Source organism: Bactrocera neohumeralis, chromosome 6 (assembly GCF_024586455.1).
Source record: "Bactrocera neohumeralis isolate Rockhampton chromosome 6, APGP_CSIRO_Bneo_wtdbg2-racon-allhic-juicebox.fasta_v2, whole genome shotgun sequence".
In the NCBI taxonomy this organism is placed as follows: domain Eukaryota; kingdom Metazoa; phylum Arthropoda; class Insecta; order Diptera; family Tephritidae; genus Bactrocera; species Bactrocera neohumeralis.
Window position 1 is genome coordinate 39,516,275 of NC_065923.1, and position 25,030 is coordinate 39,541,304.

General features: G+C 33.6%; 1 long non-coding RNA gene across 1 annotated transcript; it reads right to left on the reverse strand.

The window, feature by feature from the left end:
* Positions 1-372: 372 nt before the first annotated feature.
* LOC126763595 (uncharacterized) lies at positions 373-2,592 on the reverse strand. Its single transcript, XR_007667635.1, has 5 exons — positions 2,136-2,592; positions 2,011-2,077; positions 1,743-1,930; positions 1,533-1,676; positions 373-1,475 (listed from the first exon to the last, which is right to left on the reverse strand). It is a non-coding gene; the product is annotated as an uncharacterized LOC126763595 (long non-coding RNA).
* Positions 2,593-25,030: the final 22,438 nt, after the last annotated feature.

The window sequence follows — 25,030 nt, forward strand, 5'->3', positions numbered from 1 at the left end:
TGAACTAATAGAGTTATATCCCTTAACACCATTCATTAGGACCAGTAGAGCACTCTTATTCTCGCACTATTCAAAAGAACAAAACAAAATAGTAATTCGAGCGAAAAGCCTTTATTTTTAAAATTTGTTATGACAGTGAAAATTTGAAAAGTTGAGCTCAGGCTCAATTTTTTGCCTACGCAGTTAAGCGCCCGCAGTGCAGGTGGTGAAGCCATAAGCTGGTGTAGTTTTCAAAAGAGAATTACAAATAAGAACTCGTAGGTGGAATAAGCTCAAAGAATTTTAAATTTATAATATTTAACGTGGCCAACATCAGAAAAGGCAAAATAATTGAGGACCACCTTAAAATAGAAAGAGTTAGCAAGTCCGTTAATAAGCTGTTAGAAATTTTTTGTTTTTAAGCTTTGATATTTCTTTAACCTTCGTTGATATCAACGTCAACTTAGCACGTGCATCTAAAATAATTCTTTAGAAAGAAAGTTCTCTGAGCGTCATTCCTTTGGGAGTGACCAGAAACTATTTTTTTTTCAACTTTCAATAATGTGAAAAGCATATGTTCGACTACAGTCTAAATTTCTAATAAATTAATTAAGTAGCTGTTATTTTCATCTGCGAATCACAACTTAATTCCCCAGCCAATATGAAGCCTATAAGTATTTCGTGTAAATCAGCACGTCAATTCATGTGGTGTCAGAAAGTAACTAGTCGAGTCACGCGACATATAGAAAAAAGGCGGCACGCAATTGAATTAAGTGGTAAACGTTGACAATAAGTTGTACAATTAGGCAACTGCAAAAGAAAGAGGCTAATATACGTACCCATACAAAACATGAAAATCGTTGGCACCAAAAATTTAGTAGCTCGATATGATTGGGTTGGTCACTGGGTGTTAAATAGTAACAGAATGTGTTATATCTTATATTATCGAAACTTTCAGCAGTGTTCAACAGACTTCTTTCTTTAGAATGGTCTTTAATTTCCGGGGTACCACTAAGGTGGGCAGGCGACCATCACTTGTAAAAAATTATAGTTTATTCTCATTTTAAAGGCATGTCATATATATGTATAGGTTCCCACATTTACTGAGATATTTGTTCAAATTATGTATTGAGCTCCCAGTCTTAGCGCTGCTCTTTCATTGCCGAAAATGTTGCGGGACTGCAAACCAAATTACGCACAAATTGAGTTGGCCCACCAGTGAGCTTAATGCCTTCCTATTTTTGTTAACTATGGTAGAAATAACCTTAGATATAGTAGAATTGGTAAGATACCTAATTTTTTTCCATTCCAGCTGCACAATGTATCTTAAGTTGAACCACTGGAAGCTTTGAAATGTATCCTACCTCATCCGGCTGAGGGCTGGGCATTCGTACATATAATATTCTAGCGTCCGCGTTTGGTCTGCATTCCGTCGAATCCAATTTTCCAATTTTGTGAATGTGCGGTCTTTCGAGTAGGTACCCTGTGATGATGTCCTACGATAATATTAAGTTTTCTTTTGCCTAGAAGTAGACGTTTTTATATCTGCCTACCTGCAACACTACCACAAAGTAATTTTGTAATATATCCAAGACCTGAGGTGTTCTTCTAGAGTGTCTTGCAGCGGATTTTAGATTTTAGTCCTTGAATTCACGATTTTTTTTCCAATGCAACGCTAAGCATTTAGTCCATATATTCTATAAAGCCGGCATAAAAATTCAAACAGTGCTAATTTTGAAAAAATTTTATAAAAGTTTTTCTACCTAACCAGGAAGTTGACGAATTATTAATTCTCGATAATAATGAGAGTTTACTTATTTTAATGTATTTGGTTTAGTTATTTCAGCGCAATATAAATAGAATTTCGCGTAGCCGTTTAAATCCATGTTAATATGCTAGAAGAGTTTACAGGATAAGCTGTCACAAGCAAGAGTATTATATGTAGTATAACCTGTTATTTGAAAAATTACAAGGATAAGTTTGTTAATTGAAAATGTGGTAACAGTAATGGAAGTGCCACAGTAACATTACCAGTGTTTGAGTAAGCCTGATTGTTATACTAAGAACTAATGTCTACTAGCATTCAAATGACATTTCACTGTAAAAATCGGTTTCAGTTAAAAGTTATTCAAGCAGAAAAACTACTAAACACTTACTATTTTATTAGCTTAGTCCAGATGGGTCACGAAAACGTTATGAAATTTAAAGCAAAATAACATTTTAGAAGGCTCTCCGACTTAATTAATGCTTAAGTCAATTTCTGCACTTAAATCGATTTCTCTACTTCTATTTCAGCGTCTTGGAGCTTGCACTTAGTGAGGCTTGTTAGCGAAAGCAACGACATATGCTTTGCCACGAATAGCACAGCCCACCTTGGAAATGGCTGTAACTTGTTACTCGTTTTTTATTTCATTAATCTAATATCACAGTAGCTGGAAGATAAACTGTAATGAAGAGTAGCTGCTACCAACTAACCATTGCCTCGCGAGAGCCGGCGATTAGTCGCGACAACAAACGGCAGCAGCCATATTTTATTGCATCGATCGTTACTCTTTCTTATATAATTAATACTAAACACTTTGCGACGTAAACTTTGTTAGTAAATACGTTGCTATTCACTAAGTCTAAGAGCCTTACTGCAACAATTCGTTTACCATTGTTGATTTATCGATTAAACTAACTTATCTGATGCAAGTGATTATTTTAGTATTCCATGCCAAATCGACTTTTGAACGATCTTTAGATTTTGTGAAACTCATCCATTTTTTTTCACTCTTTAAAAACATTTTTAGAATTTTTTTAAAAATTTTTGTCCGACGGATGAAAAAAACATTTTTCAAAAATGCTTTTTTATTTTCAAAAACTATAGAAAAATTTTTGTTTTTGAATGAACTTTTCGAAAAAATACACGAAAAAAGTTTAACACGATCAATTATATAAAATAATCGGTTTTTTTTTTTAAGTAAAATCGTCATTTTGAAAGTTCGCCTGTTCCTCAACAAAAACTTGTATTAATTTGGCAACTATGCTAATCCCGGAGTGGGCCGATTTTTTTATATAGTTTTTTTATTTTTTTCATTTTTGACAAATTTTGAAAAAATTCTCAAAAATGTTTTTCAAAGGGTAGAAATGGATATAGTTTCACAAAATCTAAAGGGGTGGGGAAAAGTGGTCGATTTGGTATGAATACCCTATATATTATATATATGGCTAATGTTTGTCATGCCAACCGATAACATCTCGGTGAGGTTCAGTACACGTTTTCTTTGCACTCTGAGAACGTTGATATTGCAGTCCCTTAAGGTCTTCATAGAAATCGGTAACGAAATTGGACATTGGGCATGAAACCTGCCATCTCTACTTGAAATCCTTGGGATATTGGATACATTTCTCACACAAATCATGAATTTTCAATCCAACAGATACATATATACTTGTATAACTAATTTCGGGATTTTCGAACACCTGGCTGTCTTTTCTGCATATGATTGTTTGTGAGGAGCCTTGTTGAAAGCTTAGGAGGATTTGATTAGTCTGTGGCAATTTAACTCCATTTTGTTTCATTTTGAAAGCAATGTCAAAATTTTAGATACTGCAACCACATTCACACATCCAGCACTTGTAAGTTATTTTAAGAAGACCTTTACGCAAAGTTTTATCCGTACAACTTCAGACATACTCATTTATAATACCAATGACATTTATTAAGCAAAAATTTTATCAATATAACTTAAAGTATATTTATGTATAGTAGAAAAAAAATCTGAAGTTTTTCAGCATTTCTTTAAAAGTTACACCCAGCTAAAATTGCACATCAAATGTCCTGAGCATTCATATTATTGACACACTCTGTGTTACTCATACAACATGCTGTACTATATGAACATTTAGTGCTTAATTTTAACGATGTATAGCTTTTAAAAAAATTTTTGAAAAAAAATATGCAGACTGTTTTGTAGAGCGAAAAGTCTTGGATTAAAATAAGTAACACATTTTTTAAGTTGTAAATTTATTTTCTTGGATAGAAATACTAAATTGCAAAAGATCAAGAGTTCCCATACAAAAAATGTGGGGAAAACTATAATTTATAGGTTTATTCACACTTTTCTTTTGATGAGTCTAGTTTCGTAAACTTATACCCAAATCCTACAACTTTCCCGTACTCTAGAGGCGTTCATAACATTTGTACGTGACGTTGAAATCTCTATAGCCTTGATTACGGCAATCTGTGTGTAATCAGTTAATCGTAGAAGAAAGAATTATTATACAAAAAAGGTGTTTAGTTAGTGTCGGCGCAATAATTTACATACTATATACAAGGTCCGTCGCAAAAGAAACAGGACTGTTAAAAAAAAACAACAAAAAATTAATATTTTTCAAAAGTTATATTTTTTTAATCAAAGTGGTTTCCTTGTGCTTCGATACAGCGTTTAGCCCGGTCAATTAGCATTTCAAATTAGTGTTTAAGGTCATAATTCGAAATGCTCTTGAGAATATCGGTCGTCGCCTTTTGGATAGCTGAAATGTCCTGAAACCAGTGTCCTTTCATGGGCAAATGAAGTTTTCCAAATAGGTAAAAATCACAGGGTACCAAATCAGGTGAGTAGGGTGAGTGATTAATGGTTAATATGGAGTTTTTTCGTCAAAAAATCAGTGACAAGCGTCGACCGATGACACGGCGCATTATCGTGCAACAGGCACCAGGACCCTGCCTCACGGTATTGTGGTCGAGCGCAATGAATGCGTGACAAAAGACAGCATTAATCGTTTGGGCAGGTGGGACGAACTCTCAGTGTACAATACCCTCGGAATCGTAAAAACAAATCAGCATTGTCTTTATTTTTGACTTCTGAAGACGACCGACTTCTGATCATCACAGAGGTCCTCACGACTTTCTTGGAATCGCATAAACTGTTCACCATAAACTTTTTTCATCACTTGAAATGTTTCAGTAAACGTTTTCCCAAGTTTAAAACAAACTTTAATATTTGCTCATTGCATTTTACGACCGATGACCAAAAGCTGCTGTCACTTTTTGATCGATAACATCGATTCTAGTTATCCAATTGTCTTAAATTTTTACGAAATGTCAACAAGAGATCAAACTTTTTATTTCATATACCCACCAATAGGTGGCGCCACCAGAAACAGTTATATTTAAAAAGTTCTGCTTCTTTTGCGACAGACCTTGTATTTACAAGTCGTGGAGAAATTTTATTACTTAGAGACGTAAACATCATCGCTATGCCCCTCGGTATATTTGAAAAACTAGTGGAAAAGCCAATAAAAAAATTTGAGGCTGACCAATAAATCACTTCAAATGAATGAAGCCAAAGTAATAAAAAATCATATATTTTTACAATTTTACTGGGTATTTTTATATAGACCAATATAAACAGCACTCCGTAAAATTTAAAGCATTTCAATATCATTAAGAAGTCAATGGACAGACTCAAGGCTTTGTTTTTGTATACCAACTGGGTGCTGTAAAACCAAAGTGATAGCTTCACAGGATTAAACATGCGTAACCACATTTTTAATTAAAACCCACTTTGTCATGGTAATTATTTTACATAAAATTGAATTTTACTGGTTTTGGTACATACCTAGACATAGTAATTTTTTAATAAAGCAGGAAGGTAAACAAATCGACAAAGTATACAAGGGCCAAAGTAAGTGCGAAATGACAGCCACAACTACTGCAGGTGCCAACAGAATTTTATTCTGCATATTACATTTGGGTGCAAGTACGTAAGTAATAAGGTATGTAGTATGTAGCTGAGAAATAATTGCATTGAATTCGTCAAAGCCATTGTCGTTTTATCGAGCAGTGGCTGTTGATTACACTTTTACTTTTACAACCGTTAAACAAATGGAGACTGCAAGATGAATTTAATATTTTTACAAAATATCCGAACCGAAGTTGCGCATATTTACAAGAAATTATGGAGAAGAGAAGTGAATGCAAAGTAATTGCAATATCACGTTTGGAGCGGATGCAGTTATTCTTAAACGGACGGAGAACAAAAACACCGCAAATATTATTACCTATATATGTACGGTACGAATATTGACGAAATTTATATTTTATCTACATAGCTACAAGTAAATGGATGTACTTGTGAGTGCCACCCTCTCAAAAATATTAAACTATATACATAGTTCATTTGTAACTTATTTAAAAAATTATCTGGTTTATTGCAGATGCCTTAGGTTAAAATTTTTTCGTACTCATAAAGTCGAAAAGGAAAAAAAACCAATTGACAAAGAAATACTCACAGATCTAAAATTGTGTCAATCCATCTTTGGCATAAGCCACCTCAGTGATAACAAATTTATTGCAGCGTATTTGAGAAACTCGGATTTAACTGAATTCATTGAGAAAAGGCAATGACGATCAATAAGACGAAGTAACAGAATTAAGGTTAAATATACTTTTTTCAGCGAGCTCATGATACTACTGTAAATTATTTTAAAAACTGACTAAATACCTGTCCTGTGAGAGATATATAAGCAGGTGAAAAGTTCTAAATAAATAAGTTCTATTCAAATTATTCATAATTATATACATAATAAACCAGAAATATCTTACTGAAACTTGGAACTTTGGCAAAAAAGTCGGAGAAAGAGTTCAAAAGTGGGTTCGTTAATCGGACCACTGCCTCGCCCACAAAACGCTAATAAACGAAAACCTATGAAGTGCCATAAAAAAGCACTCAATAATGGTTTAGAACAGTAATTTGGCACAGGAGTTTGCTAAATATTTTGAAAAAATGGGCGTAGTCTCGCCCTGTAATAAAATTAATTTACATATCCCCTAAACCAATTATGGTACATTATTAAATAACAACCTAGACAATGTAAAAAAAGGAGCCGGGTCAAAACGATGGACGTAGTACCACTCATATTTGGATCAAAATCCATATCTCAGGACCTTCTCGACCGATATCGACTAAATTTGGTATGTAATGTTACCTTGACATTGCTATGTTCTAGTAAAAAATCAAAACTCGGAGAACATTCTTTTCCAAAATTATGTCAAAAATGGTTTGAATCGGATTATTTATTTATTTTGTACCACATATTTAATAAAAATATTTTCGAGTGTCCAATTGACTTTATACTGCATACGATGGGTGAAAATTTGCCCTAATACTCATATATTTATAAACCTCTGCATCTGAAGGTACTTCCTGCGCTGTTGCAAAAATATAAAATGTTCGGTTACACCCCAACACAATCCTTCCTTCTTCTTCTTCGTTACTGGCGTAGACACTGCTTATGCGGTTATAGCCGAGTTAACAACAGCTCGCCAGTGGTTTCTTCTTTTCGCTATTTGGCGCTAATTCAAGATACCTATGTCAAGGTCGTCGTATATGTCGTGCAGCTCATCGTTTTATCAACTGCTGTATTCGACGTTGCCGGGATACCAAATTCAAACATAGAACATAGTGAATATCTAAGAAGGTTCTCACAGATAAGGTTCTTAGCACACTTAAATTCCAATTGTCGGTCAATCATCTGTCCCAATATAATCCATCTGGTTTCGAACTTTTCGATCCAGAGACAACCAAGGAGCTTGATTGCTTTTCTTTTGCTGGAGTCTAGTACTACAGACAACCATATTTCGGGTCCCTGTGAAGTCGATCAACCTCAACACATTTGGAGCGGTTTCGCCATGGAGGATGAATTTTCCAACTGTTGTAACCTTCCTTACTTGCTTTTTATATTGTTTTTGTATTAAAATTTTGTTTAAATATTTATTCGAAAGTAAACCCTGCATTTGAAAAACAATTTCTTTGCTTCTATGCTAATTTCTAAATGACTACCTTTCTCAAAAAAATTTTTACATAAGTTTTTTCATTGCTGATTTTGTTTTTATTAACATCTATAAATATGAGCTTATTTAGCGCTTTTACATAGTTACCAAGAATTATTGGAATTTTCTAGCTTTCATTTATTTTTTGAAAAATAAGTTCACAGCAAAAAAAAAAACATTGTTAACTTTAGGTTAACACAAATGGCAACTATTAATAAAACATCAACCAATACAAACAAATAATTTGTCATGTTAATAAGCATATTTACATTTATTGTTTTTCTTAGCTGGCTCGCTGTGTACACTAAGGAAAAAAAGAGATACTGCCAAAAATGTGTACATATTTACAAATAAAGTAGAATATCGAATGCTTCAATATACTCGTGTCAAATAATTTCTCTGGAATACTTTTTACTACTGCAAATTTGATCACAAGCCACCGGGAAGTGTATTACCATATGATGTGATGGATTAAGACGCAGAGTTTAACCCGCGACTGACAGTGAAGTCGGTTTTTTTTTGTAGATCTCGTGAACTAGAGATCCTTTTCGACTGGCTGTTGAAGTTATCTGATATTGGGTTTGCATAGTTCTAGCCCGCCTTTCAACTACATATCACCCTGTGCAAAAACTCTGGAAAGTCAAAATAAGTATAAATGTTTACTTCTATGCACTTTATTAACTTAAGCGGCATAAAGTACCGTAGTAACTTGAGCGCTACCCACAAGCGTAAAGCCATCAAATACCATTATTAAGCCAGAAAACCAACACTTGAGTACCTGAAAAGGTGACTTCTAACATTTACTTGATTTACTTTTCCAGCAAAGGCATGAATTACTTGCAACCATTGCCATTTAAGCTTTTAAGCTCATAGTCTTTTAACGCAATGACAATGCCATGATCATACACACTCAATGTATATACTTACATATATCCGCACACTGAAGAGTGTAAATATTTATAGACACCCAAACATGTAGAGCATGGAAGCTGTGGGCTCGGCTAAATTCTTGCCAAAGCACATGGAATGAAGAGACAACTTCATTGTATTACTTTGAATGTTCCGAAAATTTTATGGTTTTCCAATGTCAATTTCAGTATTAGCAAAGTAAAAGTAAGTTTGAGTGTAGCTGAACATTTTACACTCTTTCAACTTATGTGGCTGATAGGCGATGAAGTACATTTATGTGCTAATTGGTAGTATTCCGTATATGAGACAAATTTTGTGAAATATCACACACATTGACTGACATCGATAGTTGAAAGAAAAGCTGAAAGTTGAAAATCATAGTACGCATACATGGGGACTGAGGGAAGATCTGGACTATATTATATCCAGTATTATAAACACACCCAATTTTGCTAATATATCTTACGAATTGTTCGATATAATTTGTACAAAGCCAACCGGAACTTTAAAATTCTTATTAATTTTCTTATATAAGATATATTTCAATTTTGGTATCACGACTTATTTTTACATGAAAATTTCTGAATTTCTTTATGATAACGCGCATATTAAGCGATACATAATCATACGGTATAAAGTCAACTGAAAATTTAAAAATCCTTTTAGACCTTGAGCATGAATCCACACAATTTTATTTATTAAAGGCACGAGGACGTAGTGTTTTAAAAACTTTATCCAGCCTGATTTCAACTCTTCTCATCACAACTCGATCTCAATTAGTTTTAGGTGTTACGCACAATCCTTGGGAGAATAAAATCTTTTATACTCTGTAGCAACATGTTGCGTGAGTACAAAAATTATATATATATTATATATCTTATACAAAAATTATACGGCTTGCAAAAAGTCACAGAAAAGACGCAAGTATTTCAGCACGAAGACAAAAGGCTTTCGAATGATATTTCATCGGAAACTTTAAGTAATTAGTTAAGATTATAGGCTTCTAACAGTAGCTTCAAACTAAGGTTTATATAAACTCATTATATATTTAAGTAGGAGATCAGACTTTTCCGTTTTATGTTTTAATAATAATCAATTTTCTCTTAATTACAATATTTGATGGATAGAAAAAGATTTATATATGTAGATTTTAAATTTTAATGAAATATTGATGAATATTTTATGCTTGTATATGAATTCTTTTAAAATTTCCTGAATGAATTAAAATAGATTATAACAATTTATAACAAAAATTAAAATATTTGTCAACAAAAGTTCAACTCTCTTGGAAACAATAGGTATTATAAAGAAAGGTTGGAAATTACCGTTACCAAAAGTTGAACCTACAACATAACAGCTGGTGCCTGGGAAGTATTGCTGCAATCAAAAAGTATATAGTATATATGTTTGCCAAGTGATAGCAGTTGTTCAACTGTGGTAGGACTTTGTCCCTCGCAATTCGATAAAATTCGAATAACAATATACAGACGATTATTGCCCCATTTCAATAACATAACTTTAACTATTAATGTAAAACAAATTATAGTGAATAAAATATATATACAAGTATATAAATGATCAGCGGGACGAGCTGAGTCGCTTTAGTAATGTCCGTCTCTCTGTCTTTTTATGTATATGCGAACTAAGCCCTCGGTTCCTGATATATCGATTTGAAATATTTCACATTTCCTTTTCGCCTATAGCTGCCATACAAACTGACTGATCCAACTCAAGTCTTTGTTTGGAAAAATGTTTAAATTTTGACAGAATATTTATCCTAAATTTGGACATATATATAATAATAATAATAATAATAATAATAATAATTAATAATTAAATGTTATTATTATTATTATTATAATTATTATTATTATTACTTATTATTTATTATAATTAGGGCTATCGGTTATCGTCGTATATCTCATACAGCTCATTGTTCCATCGACTGCAGTATTCACTGTTATCAATGCGTAAAGTACCACCCGTAGGACATCTCTCTCGAAAACTACTTACGTCGCCTCATAAGATGTTGTCATCGCCTCTGCACCATATAGGAGGACCTGGATGATGAATGACTACTTAGTCCGAAGTGGCATCTTTGAGCAAGAGTTATTCTGCATTGGATATCGAGGCAGACATTGTTGTTGCTGTTAATACTAGTTGAGATTTAATTACTCAAATATTATTCCTTTGCTTTGTTTATATGGAATTTTATATTCTTTAATGTTTGTTTTACTAAACTCTCAAAATCGACATGCTTACAATTAATTCACTTATAAGCGTAGTAAAATTATCATCGCTTACGGCTGATATATTTTGTACGTTTCTGTCTCTTGTGGTAATTAGCGTTAACAAAACTCAAATGACCGCCATCATCTGACATATCTAAACGACACTTTTTAGACTTGTTAAGTGCAACCTGTGCCTGATACACAAGCGAATTATAACAAGGCGGTATCGAACATACATAGCTCAAACTAAAATATGACAAAAAGGATGACAAAATAGAGAGTGTGTTGAATAGAAGATGATAAAACGATGATAAAAATCGCGAATTGGGAGAATATGTGAAAAGGAGCTACGCCCAAACTTTGCTATAATAGTGACGTTCCTATAAAAAAATTTAATTTTCGCTTTTACTTGTTAAAAATCTTTGAAAAGTTGTTGCGTAAAGAGCTATCAACGGCGAAATCATCGTACATATATATATGTTTATATGTTATTTGGTACATAGCTAAATCCATAACAGTGGTTATGGTACGAAGCAGTAACAAAAGAAGAATTGTAAATTAAATTTCATCCGTTGTACAATTCTTGATTACTGAAATATGTAGAAGGCTCTCTTGCCAAACAATTACTAACAGTTTGACTGCGTTATTAATGGAAAAACTCACATTTTTATTTTTCTAATAAGCTGCCAACAAGTGCAATTACGCTTGAAAAACAGAGAAAGTGGATTAAGCGTGGAAATTGACTTAAACAGTAATTACATCGTAGTAACTGTAAAAATAAAGTAATAGTAATAGAATACAAAACATCGGCAGTTCGAGGATATTGGATTGGCAAAAGATCAATGATTTTGTGACTAAGTTTACCGGTATTTTTATCGGTTGAATAACGCTATGTTAAAGGGTTACAAATCATTTTTTTTGCTTATTTAATCCTACAGCATTTGATAAAGTATTTCATTGTTTTTAATTTTCAACATCAGTAATCGTTTTTGAGATACAGCTTTAAAAAGTTACGCGCTTGAGGTTAGCTATATAGTTACTTACAGCGCAAGCGTCTAAACTACTCAACCGTTCTTAATAATATTTTACATACATAGGTTTTCGAAATATAATTAACAAGGTCTTTATGGTCTTAACTAAAACGCGTATTTTTTCCTATTTACTTTGTATGATCCTGTTTAGTCTTATTGCTATATTTTAGTTCACGTCAGCTGAAATTATATTAAATATATCTTCAAATGAGCGATATGTATGTGATATCAACTCAACCGAAGAGGCTAAATTTAATAATGTGGAAAACGTCAACCAGAGGATTGAAATTATATATATTAGTAATATGAGATTTGGTGAGTTATAGACCAATTCTAATCCAGCACTAAACCATACAATTTATAAGAAACCTCGTCCATTTATCTTCATTGGAAGCTGATTGCGTGGGCATGGATAAGCTATGATTGAAAACGTATTTTCAAGCATTTTTTTAAGTCATGCACCTACCAACGACTTATTCTTAATAAGGTTTGTTAGAAAAACGAAAATCATTACAAAAAGTATCTGGAAGTTGCGGGTAGAATCGACCCGATTTTATCCACTAGGTTTTATCATGCCGCATACTAAAAAAATGTTCCCTCGACTCTTCATAATTAGGTACCTCCCATACCACCACCAATCACATGGAGTATAGATGTTAAAAAATCTTGATATTAGTTATATGGGGACTAGGTCAAACTTTTGCCAAATCAATATATTTTAAAAAGAATAATATATTGTTAGGTATAGGTAAAACACGGTCTGTAATTGGTATTGATCAAATATTGACCGATATATACTATAAGTCATCCTGAAGTTCGAAAATCGTTGTATTAGATATATGGGAGCTAAGGGAAATATTGACCCGATTCAACCTATTTATAACACATAGATATACTGTCGTCAGGAAAGTATTATTCTTGAGTTTCACTTACATATCTCACACAGTGACCCATATTTGCTGTAAAAACCAACCGTCTTACGAATGGGCAGACAGTCACCCGGATTTGAATTCGTCTTCTCATTCTGATCAATTATATACACATATATAACTCTTTATCTAACTCCATTAGTTTTAGGCGACACAAAAAATGTTGCATGTTGCAAGAGTGTAGAAACAAGAAATCGCGTTAAATTCCAGGAAATCTTGCATCTTCTTTTTCATGAAGATATCTCGTCAAATGAAAAAGTAATCCACACAAGCACTTGATTTCGCCCGGTGAGTATGTATGACAGCTATATGCTATAATGATCCGATATCGGCGGTTCAGACAAATTAGCATTCTTCTTGAGAAGAAAAAGACGCTGCAAAATTTCAGATCGATATCTCCGAGTGCCTAGCTCGCGTACAAATAGACAGACGGAAATAGGAAAATGAACTCATGACGACCTCAAAGCCTGATTTGACAACTAATATATATTTTTTATAGTGTCTCCGACTTTTCGTTCTGGATGTCACAAGCTTCGTGGAAAACTTAATATAACCTGGTGAAGACATATAAAAAATATAAGAGTTTAATCTTATTTCCCAAATGTAATTTATATATACATACATATATCGGTGTATTTTATACCAAACACGGGCATGCACCTATAAAAACTTATGGGAAATATTTCGTGAACTAAAGTGTAATGTAACTTTACTAAAATATGTGTCTATCGGCATGTGAAGAATCCTCAAAACTATAATAAAAGTATTTCGCACGATTTGGTATCAATGGTTGAAGAATTATTATTATATCAAGAGTTCAAGAGTTCATTCTAATCTAAATATTGACAAAAGTAAATCAATTTTATTTAATTAATCAATAATCGAGAGCGAACTGAGATAAATGAAGCATTAAATCACTCTTAAATAATCACAAAAGGAAGAGAAGTGCATCACCTAATTTAAGGTATTTAGTATGAGAATGTTCATATGTATCAGTGTTTGGTATTAATTACATGAAAGATTGATGCAATAAAACCTGGCTGCAGCCGTCTGTGGTCGCCATTAATCTCGGAGCTCGGCACACAATGCTTAGTTGGTTGCTTCGGTTATTGTAATTGTAATTTATGTTCCCGCTACTTTCGCGCCTTAGATTAATAAACTACAAATACACAAAATTACAACCGTTTCCAAGTGGGTTCTCGAAGGCGAATTCCTTGATCTGTTAACAAGTGATACTAAATATAAACGTCAAGCATATGCAACGGAAGAGTGAAATGAGAACTGAAAATTGTATATAAACGCAGAAATTGACCTAAACATAGTTATGGTAAATCTGTGGGCCTGCAAGAATAAAGTGTTTTGTTGAAGAGTCGTATTGCTTCAGCGTTCCACCTGGATTGAAGTAGTAAGTGAATAGTAATCGTAAGGCAAAGTTAGGTAGTTGTTGCTGGAATAAAGGTATGTTAAAACTAATTCCTACATTTAAGCTTTATTCTGATGCTAATGGTCATTAACACTTAGTCCAACAGCCGCCATATTAGAACACTGGCAATGAGGCAGGCTCTTACAAGTGACATCTTAGCTGTGACACATCAATTATTATTACCAAATTTTCATTTAACAAACTTGCCTTATTTGCATTTAATATGCCGAACTCTCCCATACTATCATAGAGTTGACTACTTTTTATTCCTTTTAGCATTTTAACACACAAAGTTTGGTGTCCTGTGATAATTATATTAGCATAAAATTGTTTGTTTATGCTAGCAAATTTAACTCTCACCCACACCCGCGCGTCTAAGTGCTAAATGTCATGACTTAGGTACGTCCTAAGGTTAACGTCCTAGTAAAATATATATATTTTTTTACGAAATGGTAAGGAAAGATTTATTTCAATTGGGGATAACAACTTCTATACAAGATTTCGAAAAGCACCGCTTTCAAATGTAGAATGAATGAGGACAGGTGCAGGAAGCTTAGGGTTCCTGACATGTTTGGCTTATATTTGAGTTATTGTTATTGTTTACATTTAGTTTTAAATATTCCTTCAAATATGATGCTTATTTGTACACTCGATTAAATTTTTCACACAAAAAATTTATAAACATATTGTCCCATATTGGCTTAGAATAGACCCAGTGCCTTAATGAATCAAGCTGATCTAATGAGTTTAAGAAGTTACAATATTTAGTCTGAGTTTAAAATATAATTCCGCTCATCATTCATGATGCTATAATGTGAACGAGAACTTTTTGAAACTCACAATAACCCTTTCCTTTCTAAAAACCTTAAGCTCCTAAGTAAATAAACCTTTTCCTCATAATCATCCTGCTAAATTTTCACTGTGCGTCACATGACTTGGCTACTACTCTCTGACACTTTTGATAGTGTCCGGCGTTTCAAGTAAAAACTTTCTTATTCTGACGAATTCAAATGTAATAGAATGTGGTTGTGAATAAGTTCTTTGCAAAAATCTTCCAGAGTTTTTTCTTCAAAAGAGTAGGGAAACTCGAAAAGGATCACCCTATACAACATTACATTACTTTGCGGAAATAATAATATCTATTTAGGCCCTCGTACTTTCCCTAATAAAAGAGATGGAAATAAATATAAATGCCACAATCACCATAATATATTTAATGTAATTTTTTTACCGCTTCAGCAAAATAAGAAGTTCCCGTCGTTTATATACATAAATGCACAGTTAATTTCCCTATATATATGTATATAGTGTAGTATTGACCCGATTTTATTAATTTTTGGTACGCCAACACACTATTACCAGGAATATATGCTCTCTGACTTGAATTTCCGATTCAGTATCAACCAATTTTGAGAGACAGGCATACCATAATCAGAAGAAGCTTCACTCCAAATTTCAGTAACATGTTTCACAGATGGACTCATATTTTCTACAAAAATTTAACTATTGGCATTCGGACTCAAATGTTCGGTATCTCCGAGCTTTGCAATTTTTTGGATTTGAAAATAGAATAATGCATTGAGAAGAAAGACATTATTCTAATTTGTAAACTAACTATAAACGAAATATAAACGAAACAGCAACAGTGATGCAATTAAGGGAGGCATTCACCTTCTGTTATCGCCAAAAGTTTGCGGTTCTCTGAAGACATTGGTTAGCCGGTTGCATGCTGCTCTTAACGGTTTGCTATAATTGCTATAATGTTCCCGCTTTACAGCTTTTGACTAATGAGCTTATTTACATTGATGTCAAAGAATTTCATTCCGAAAGTAACGACGACGATAGAAAAATGGATTTAATTGCTACCAGTCTGCTGGATGCTTGCCTAGAAATTGCGAATGTATACTTGAGCTAACAGCACGAACAGAGTTCAGGATAAATTCAATTAAATTACCAGCAGACATGAAGTACTTGTATTAAGTACCAGAGTTTCAAGGTGTCAGCGGTCTACTTGAATTGGTCTAACTAATTAAAGGTGAAAAAAAAACTGAGGATGTGCTTTAGCATGATACAAAACTACTTAAAACTTGTTCTTAACATTATTTTTGTTCCGTAGACAGTAGCCTTAGTCAAATACGGAGGCTGCTATAAATATTTCTGGCCTAGGCAACACTTAGTGTTGCCAGGTGCAATCTGACATTTCCATTGGAAAGTTTGACATTTTTTAGCATAGCATCACTCAGAACGTTTCGTCATTTAATAGTGAATTGTTTTATTTACAGGGAATTAAAAAATTCATCTCGGCCAAAAAATGGAATTAACTCGTGAATATTTTCGTGCGATCATTTTTCACAACTTTCGACGTAGATTATCACGACAAGAGTGCATCGATGAAGTAAAATCTTTATATGGCTATGAAGCACCATCCTATAGCACTATGAAAACTGGTACAACGAATTCAATCGTGGCCGACGCTCGCTCAAAGACGAATTCCGTGAAGGTCGTCCAAAAACAGCCGTTGTGCCAGAAAACATCGATGCCGTACGTGAACTGATAATGCAAGACCGTCATGTAACATACCTTTAGATAGAGGCATGCCTATGCATTTCTCCCACCAGCATACATTCGATATTGCATGAACACCTGGCCGTAAAAAAGGTTTGTTCTCGTTGGATCCCGCACAATTTGATAATCGCTCAAAAAAAGGCTGGTGTGGATTGGTGTAAAGAAATGCTGAAAAAATACGATCGCGGTGCTTCAAAAGACGTTTATAAGATCGTCACAGGTGACGAATCATGGATCTATGCGTATGAGCCCGAAACAAAACAACAATCGAACGTGTGGGTCTTCCAAGACGAGCCAAATCCAACGAAAGTTGTTCGTGGAAGAAGCACTTCGAAGCAAATGGCCTCCTGTTTCTTTGGCAAAACTGGTCATGTGGCGACTGTTCCACTTGAGCAACGAAGGACGGTCAATTCTGAGTGGTACACCACCATTTGTTTGCCTGAAGTCTTCGGAGAAATTCGAAAAACGAACAAGAGAAGACGAATCATTGTGCACCATGACAATGCGAGCTTTCACACATCGGCTCAAACCAGCGCCTTTTTGACCGGCCAAAACGTCGAATTGATGGGTCATCCGCCAAACAACCCTGACTTGGCACCCAATGACTTCTTTTTATTCCCACTCATCAAGAAAATAATGCGTGGTCAATGATGTTCGTCGCCAGAAGATGCTGTTGAAGCATTCAAAAACCGTTTTTTTTAGGTGTCTCAATCGGAGTGGAAAAAGTGCTTCGAAAATTGGTTTGAGCGTATGCAAAAGTGTATAAATCTTGATGGAGAATATTTTGAAAATAAATAAAACCATTTTCGTTGATAAATATTCCTATTTTCATTATTAGGCCAGAAATATATATAGCAGCCTCTTACTTACGTTGAAATAAGTACAAATACCAGAGACATTATTACATGGGCTTTCAAGCAGTAAATTTTCAAGGTCACGAAAGTTTAATTATTGCATTTTAAATTTAGTAGGTTTCATTTAGCAACAAGTAAGGAAGAATTAAGCATAAAATGCTTTCTTCAATGAGTAATTTAATATGCTATCCTTTTTGTTTTTATACTCTTGCAACATGTTGCTACAGAGTAAAATAGTTATAGGGTTATATACCATATATATAAATGATCAAGATGACGAGAAAAGTTAAAATCCGGGTCGCTGTCTGTCTATTCGTCAGGGCAACTTGTAACTTGAGCAAAAATTAAGATATCTTATTGAAACTTGGTAAGCAGGTTCAATGGCAAAAACGTAAGGCGGAATAGCTGTTAGTTCAATGCTTTACACAAGTTAAATAAGCCACTGATTTCTTAATAAAACTTTTTTATGCAATCTTGTGCTTTATGACTTTCTCCATCTTTGAATATTGGCATTGGAACAATGACTGGCTTTGTTAGTTGGTGAAGAGTAAAGCCACAAAATTTTCTGAGTTTTCAAAGCATTCAAACGTCCTTTTTTGTGTGCGCAATTGTTTTATTTGAGCGTCCATAAAAATTTTCATCCTATGGTATGCAGAGATATGTTTAGTAAGTATATGTATATTGAAAGTGTTTGATCATGGCTTTATGGTTGCTTTGGATGACTACGAGCTTAAAAGTTTAAATGACAATATTTGTTCCTAAATCATTGTGTGCTGTCGCGTTAACTGCAAATCAGGTGAAAAGCTACCTATTTTCTGGCATTGCGGTTTGATTTTCAAGTAAATCTTGGTATTTGAGCTACAATGTATCAGCATTTGCAAGTATTACTCAAGTCGCTACTGTACTTCATATAGAATCTGACATTAAAGTACATAGGGAATGTGAAGTGTGTGCTATATTTAATAAGATTGAAACTGGTTTATGAATTTGGGAATCAAATTATATTTTGTTTTAAGGAAAAACAAATTTTAAAGTTTGTTTATATGGGAAGAATATTTTTTTTCTTTTTTTAAATAATCAAAGTGTTAGAATATTACTATTCGTTAATCGACAATTCGGTAAGGAGAATTTTCTGCCAAGAGAAAATTCAGTACATTAAAGAAATATTAGTTTTTTATAAAAGTGTACAAGTGTCTATACCAGCTGAGTTTCAGCATGAGTATAATGAGTAGACATTCGCATAGACCGTTCATCCTACATTTAGTAGGGACGATTTTATAGCAGAACATGTTGTAAGTGAATCCCAGCAGATCTGATTGCCCAAAACTTTTAGTGAGGTAGAGAGAAGGGTATGTTTCAATATATTTAATATGAATATTTATGAAAGTTTAACAGCTTCTGCGCCTCTTTTTATAATCTAACCCGACGCGAAGTTGAATAAGCCACTAAGAATAAACTTGAATTGTTTAATGCAGAAAATTCAAGCTTTTAATGATTTTCATTACACTACCCGCAAGGAAAATACTAGTCTGAAAGTTCTAATGTTTAGTTATTTATCTTAAAAACATTAGAAATAATATAATAAATATTAAATTTGAAAGTAAGATTTTACACATCTGCGTTATGCCATTTCTTTTACAGCTAGCTTGTTTCAAGTTGACAGTGCGTATAAGTAACATATTTTTTAAATTCCTATAACTGTTCGGTTGAGAAGGTTAGACATATATGAATACATATTTGTTCAAATCATATGAATAATATCGAAACAATTTACTTAGACAGTAGGCGCGAATTTTTATAATCAGATCAATAGTAGAACACGTAAAGAAGGACTAAGTTCGTGTGTAGCCGAACATTTCACATTCTTGCAACGCTCTTTAAATTTTATTAAGATAACAAAATATTGGCCCATATATGTGGTAAAAAGTCACCCGACAGTTCGAAAATCTTTGTATTACGTATATGGGGGCTAAGGAAAGTATTGACCCGATTCAAGCTAAGGATTCTCTCCAAATTTTAATGAGATATATTCTCACACATTGACCGATTTGCGGCAAAAAGTCAACTATAGATACTGGAGCCCAAATATTCGGTATCTAGTTGTGTGAACAGTTTCGGGCCGGTTTGGAAAGTTTCGAGAGAGAAGATGACATACTTCAAAGGCACTATTCATGCAAAGTTTTATCTCGTTATGTTAATTTTTTCATGATTTGGGCATTTCTGTACTTTCTACGCGTGTTATCGTTAATAATACTCATTCGGCTCGCATATGATGCCAGTAAGTTGTGACCAGTGACTAGGCCAACAACTGTCCTGCAGTCCTTTCGGGACCGTGTGAGTAAAAAGCATGCGTGTTTTTCTTCCATCCCCTGGCACATAATTTTAACGATCCTGTATGCCCCTCAGGTATTCCATCTCAGCCTAATGCGTCTGTCAACCCTTTCAATGTGTATAGTTTTTAGCTACTTGCGTGTTTACTTAACTGATTTGGTAGCTAAGCGGATACGCTTTGGCAATCTCATCGGCTATTATATTTTCCAAATATATGCAGTTCCTTTCCTTTCTTTGACGCAATGAGACGTGAGATTATTATTTTGATTGCCAGTCGCTTATCGTCATATATATTGTATCGTACCGTAATAGCTAACTCAGCAGCTTTTTTGATCGAAATATAAGTAGGATTCCGGCAGCTTGAAGGATCACCTGAGTTCTAGACCCGCGTATTAGATCCCATCTGCCATTTTTGTAGGGTAGCTCAACAAATACTTTACTGTCTTACTTTTAAATTTTTGAAATTCTATAATCATAAAATCGATTAGTTTAAAATAATGAGAAACAAAATAAATGTATAATCTTCTGTTTGTAAAGCCTAAATAAATAAAGATTAGGTACTATGCTGATTACTTTATTGCTTAATTTTGTAATCTTTACTTATATGAATATGTTTTTTAAAAATTTACTTTGCGGTACTTTCAAAATAGATATATACATATATATATGTATATATATATTGGAAGTCGAAAAAGTATTTTTGCGTATTCTGTCGATAGACGTCGTTGCAGAAAGGTGAGATTTTAGGCTTTTTTTTAACAAAATGAAAAAATTACGGAAAAAAGTTACAGCTGTTCAAAAATGTGTAAAAACATTTGTTTATTTACATATTTATTAGTATAAATATAAAAAAAGATAAGTTGAAGTTTGATCAGAAATACGGAAAGAGTTTTTAGACTACCAAATATTTCTACAACATTTATATTTCTACATACATTAACCAGGGGGTAAAGAAATTGACATTATTTATATTACTTCCACTGCTTATCCTTGTTGGACACCTCTTCTTTTCACACCTTCGCAGGCAATCGCTAATGTTACTGTGGACATGTGCATCATTGCGGCAGATGTCTGGAGAATTATGGCTACAAGTCGAACGAAACTGAAGGCGACTCTCAAGGAGTGGGAGTTATTTTAATATGCAAATAAAGCAGTTAAGTGGTTGTGAAACTATAAATATTCAGGAAGTATCACACAGATGCTGCGATGCATATTCCACAGATATTTCTATTCATTAATACCCGACAGTCAACCGTAAACAATCTCTTAAATATAATATTATCAAAAAATAGTACGACTTTGTTTATAATTTTAAAATTCTTCATTTATTCTTCAAAATCTATGTCGTCTCCCTCAAAGTAATCCCCCATGGCCCCAATACACTTATGCCAACTTTTTTTCCAATCTTCGAATCAGTTGTTAAAGTCAGGAAGTCCGGAATAACCTCCAATGCGCGTAGCGCTTCACGTTTAATGTCTTCGAGTGACTAAGAACTGTTTCTCCGGAGCAGTCGTTTGAGTTTGCCGAATAAGCAAACGAGTGTTGAGCCCCACCTATATTATTTTATATAGCATATTCAAAGCTTTTATGATACTTATAATAAAGAAGAGTTGAAATCTTAATATGAGACCTTCATTAAAAATTCGAAAAAATATTATAGTAATACACGAAAAGTAGATAAATTGAAGGATCTTTCACAAAGCAAGAATCGTGTTAATAATAAAATGTTCTTATTTCGCGTTAGCAAATTATTAAATAAAATTTTAATTTGCTTAAGTTCATAATTCAATGGCCACAACTGTAGTTGAACTGTAAATGTGAAATAGTGCTAGCATGCGACAAGTATGACCAGCTGTCAACAAAAATATCAGATATGTGCATACCTACGTGACGAAATGGAAACATTTTTGTAAAAAAACATAAAAAGTGGAAAAAGGAAACTGAAGAGAAAAAGAATTCAAACAAAAGCGCAACTGACTGACTGTTGGAACAGCTGTTGTGTGAAACATTTGCATAAAACTCGATTGTGCTCATAACGTGAGCTTCATGACAAATATGGAAGCTTCAGTAGCATTCCACAGTTTTCTTCAAAGCGAGCACAAATTGTAATAACTCAAAAAATTTTAAATATCTAAAACTATAAAAATACAAGAACTTATAACCAAATTTGTGTACTCAGAACCATGAGTACTACTATAAAATGTATGTTATGCATGTATAACATATATATATTATACATATACATATATATATATAATAAGTTTATACATTATATAGAAAAATTTAAATAAATGCATTGTCGCAGTCTGCCAAAGACATAGTTTGAGGTTTTGGACTTTGAAAATTTAAATCTAGGAATTTTATAGTTTTTTTTAACATCATCAAGACTTAATTGAATAGCTGAAAGAAGTCTCGTCGCCCTTAACATGCATTAATCGACAATTAAAATGCTTGTCCTAGTTTTTCTAATTTTCATTACGAAGTGTATATCAACTGCCTGCAAAACAGGACACAGAAAAAAAACTTTGTGGAAAATTTATTGTTCCGTTTTTTTTCCTAAAAACATATGTAAATATTAATAAAGGCAAAGACGGCGTGCTCTCGAAACAAATCATGCTGTACAGATCACTTTAAAATTCCAAGTATAATAAAATTCAAGAAATGTTTAATAATAATTTTGAAATTGTAATCAAAAATGCAAAACGCACTAATGAAAGGGAAGTGGTGCATCTATTTCTAACAGAAGTTACATCCATGCTGCTAATTATTATGATATGTAATGCCGTAATATTATTGGGCTGCGAAACTGAAGTTAAGAATTGAGAAAGAAATGCTTTACTGATTAAAGACGATAATAATCAAATTCCAATAATACAAGTATAGTATGTGAGGAACAAAAAAGCCAACCACACTGACGAAAATCATTATATCAAATATTAACGGGTTTTGATTCATTTTATTATTATACCCTGAACAGGGTATATTAAGTTTGTCACGATGTTTGTAACACCCAGAAAGAAGCGTCGGAGACCCTATAAAGTGTATATATAAATGATCAGTATGTTGAGCTGAGTCGATGTCCGTCTGTCTGTCTGTCCGTCCGTCCGTCCGTCTGTATATATACGAACTAGTCCCTCAGTTTTTAAGATATCGTTTTGAAATTTTGCAAACGTCATTTTCTCTTCAAGAAGCTGCTCATTTGTCGGAACGGCTGATATCGGACCACTGAACCATATAAACTGAACGATCGGAATCAAGTTCTTGTATGGAAAACTTTCACATTTGACAATGTATCTTCACCATTTGATATAGATTATTTTCTAAGCAACAATGTAATCTATTGTTCAGTCGGGACATATAGCTGCCAACTGAAGAGTTCTTGTACAAACACATACGAAAATGCAGCAATGTGAATGTCATATATATTAGCACCTGTGAAGGGATAATTCGGTGTAGCCGAAGTTAAGCGTTTTTTCTTGTTTTTAATATCAAATCGCAGGGTTTAGTAGAAGTCCTAACCTGATTCGAATCACTTTGTGTATATTTGGATCATTGATGATATTCATTGTCATATATATCTGTGGTTTGAATTATAGCTTTTACTTGGATTACGAGTAGCAACACACTTTTCTTTGTGTTTTGGTTGAACCCGGGCTGATACAGGGTTCATCAGAAATGTCTGGTGGGCTACTGTCGCAACTGTGCCCATTAAAACAATAGTAGACCTCAAATTTCGTTCCCCACGTCATAATTTTGTGGGTGTGGTAAGTGTAATTTGAGAAGTCTCTTTCTTTACGCTGGTCGAGTTTGAATATGGCCCCTCAAGTGAGTGCAGAGACCATCGCTGAGAGATAACCTTTGGACCATTCAAGGCGACTAGCTTCCGGCGGAAGGAAAACGGTTCTGAATTTAGACTCTTTTAATAACGAAATTTTCTAACAAATTTAGCGAGGAGAAGACAAAATCGGGAGGTGAAGAGGGGTCGGACCCATATAGATGAAACGGTCACTCGTAAAGACTAGTAAAGGTGCCGGTGCAACTTATCTATCTACCTACCACGTCAAAGCAGTTCAAAATTCAAAGTCATGTTGACAGTTTTCTTCGATTATCGAGGTTTGGTGCTCTCCGAATTTGCTAAACGCGAAAATATTCGTAAAAAGAGGCCGGAATAATTCTTCGAGAAATCGTTTTAAGCGCTTCAAAGGCTATTCGGAAAATTTACTTTAACAACTGTTTAGAGGATTAGGAAAAACTTTGGCAAAAGTTTACTGGAGCCAAGAAGAATTACTTTGAGCAGACGACATAGTTTTAAGAAAATAATATGAAATTTAAAATTATAACACTCTGACCAACTTATTATCAGTCTACTAAAATCGTCAACGGGCATGACCGTTAACTTTTGGGTGAAATTTCATACGTTTCGAATAGTTACCAATGAAGGCATCGGAAAAATTATTAACAGTAGTGCCAATATGTGACCCCGAGACCTATGACTGATTTGATTTTTTCCATTTTCAAAACATAACAAGGATTATATTGTACACCACATTTTCCTATTCTACTCGTGTTGTTGGGAAAGAGAATCAAACTTGTAAAATTCTTTGCTGCGAAACCTTTTTTCACGACTTTAATTGATGCTGTTTTTAATCTTTACAGTTTCTCCTTTACGGCACTTGTTTGAGAGATTTGGATTTCACCATTTAAATAGGTCATTGCTAACTAGCAATTAAATAACATATTGATTAAAATGTCAAGTAATTGACAAGATTTGAGGAAAGAAACAGGTTTGAATAACCGATTTACCGGAGTTTGAGTTTCGAATTAAATGAAATGTCTTGCATTCATATAGTACACCACGTCGTATGAGCAACACAGAATGTATGAACCACTTGTATGAATATCTACATAGGTCTTTTGATGTTGAGAAAAATGTTACAAACAATCTTACATACAGGTAAA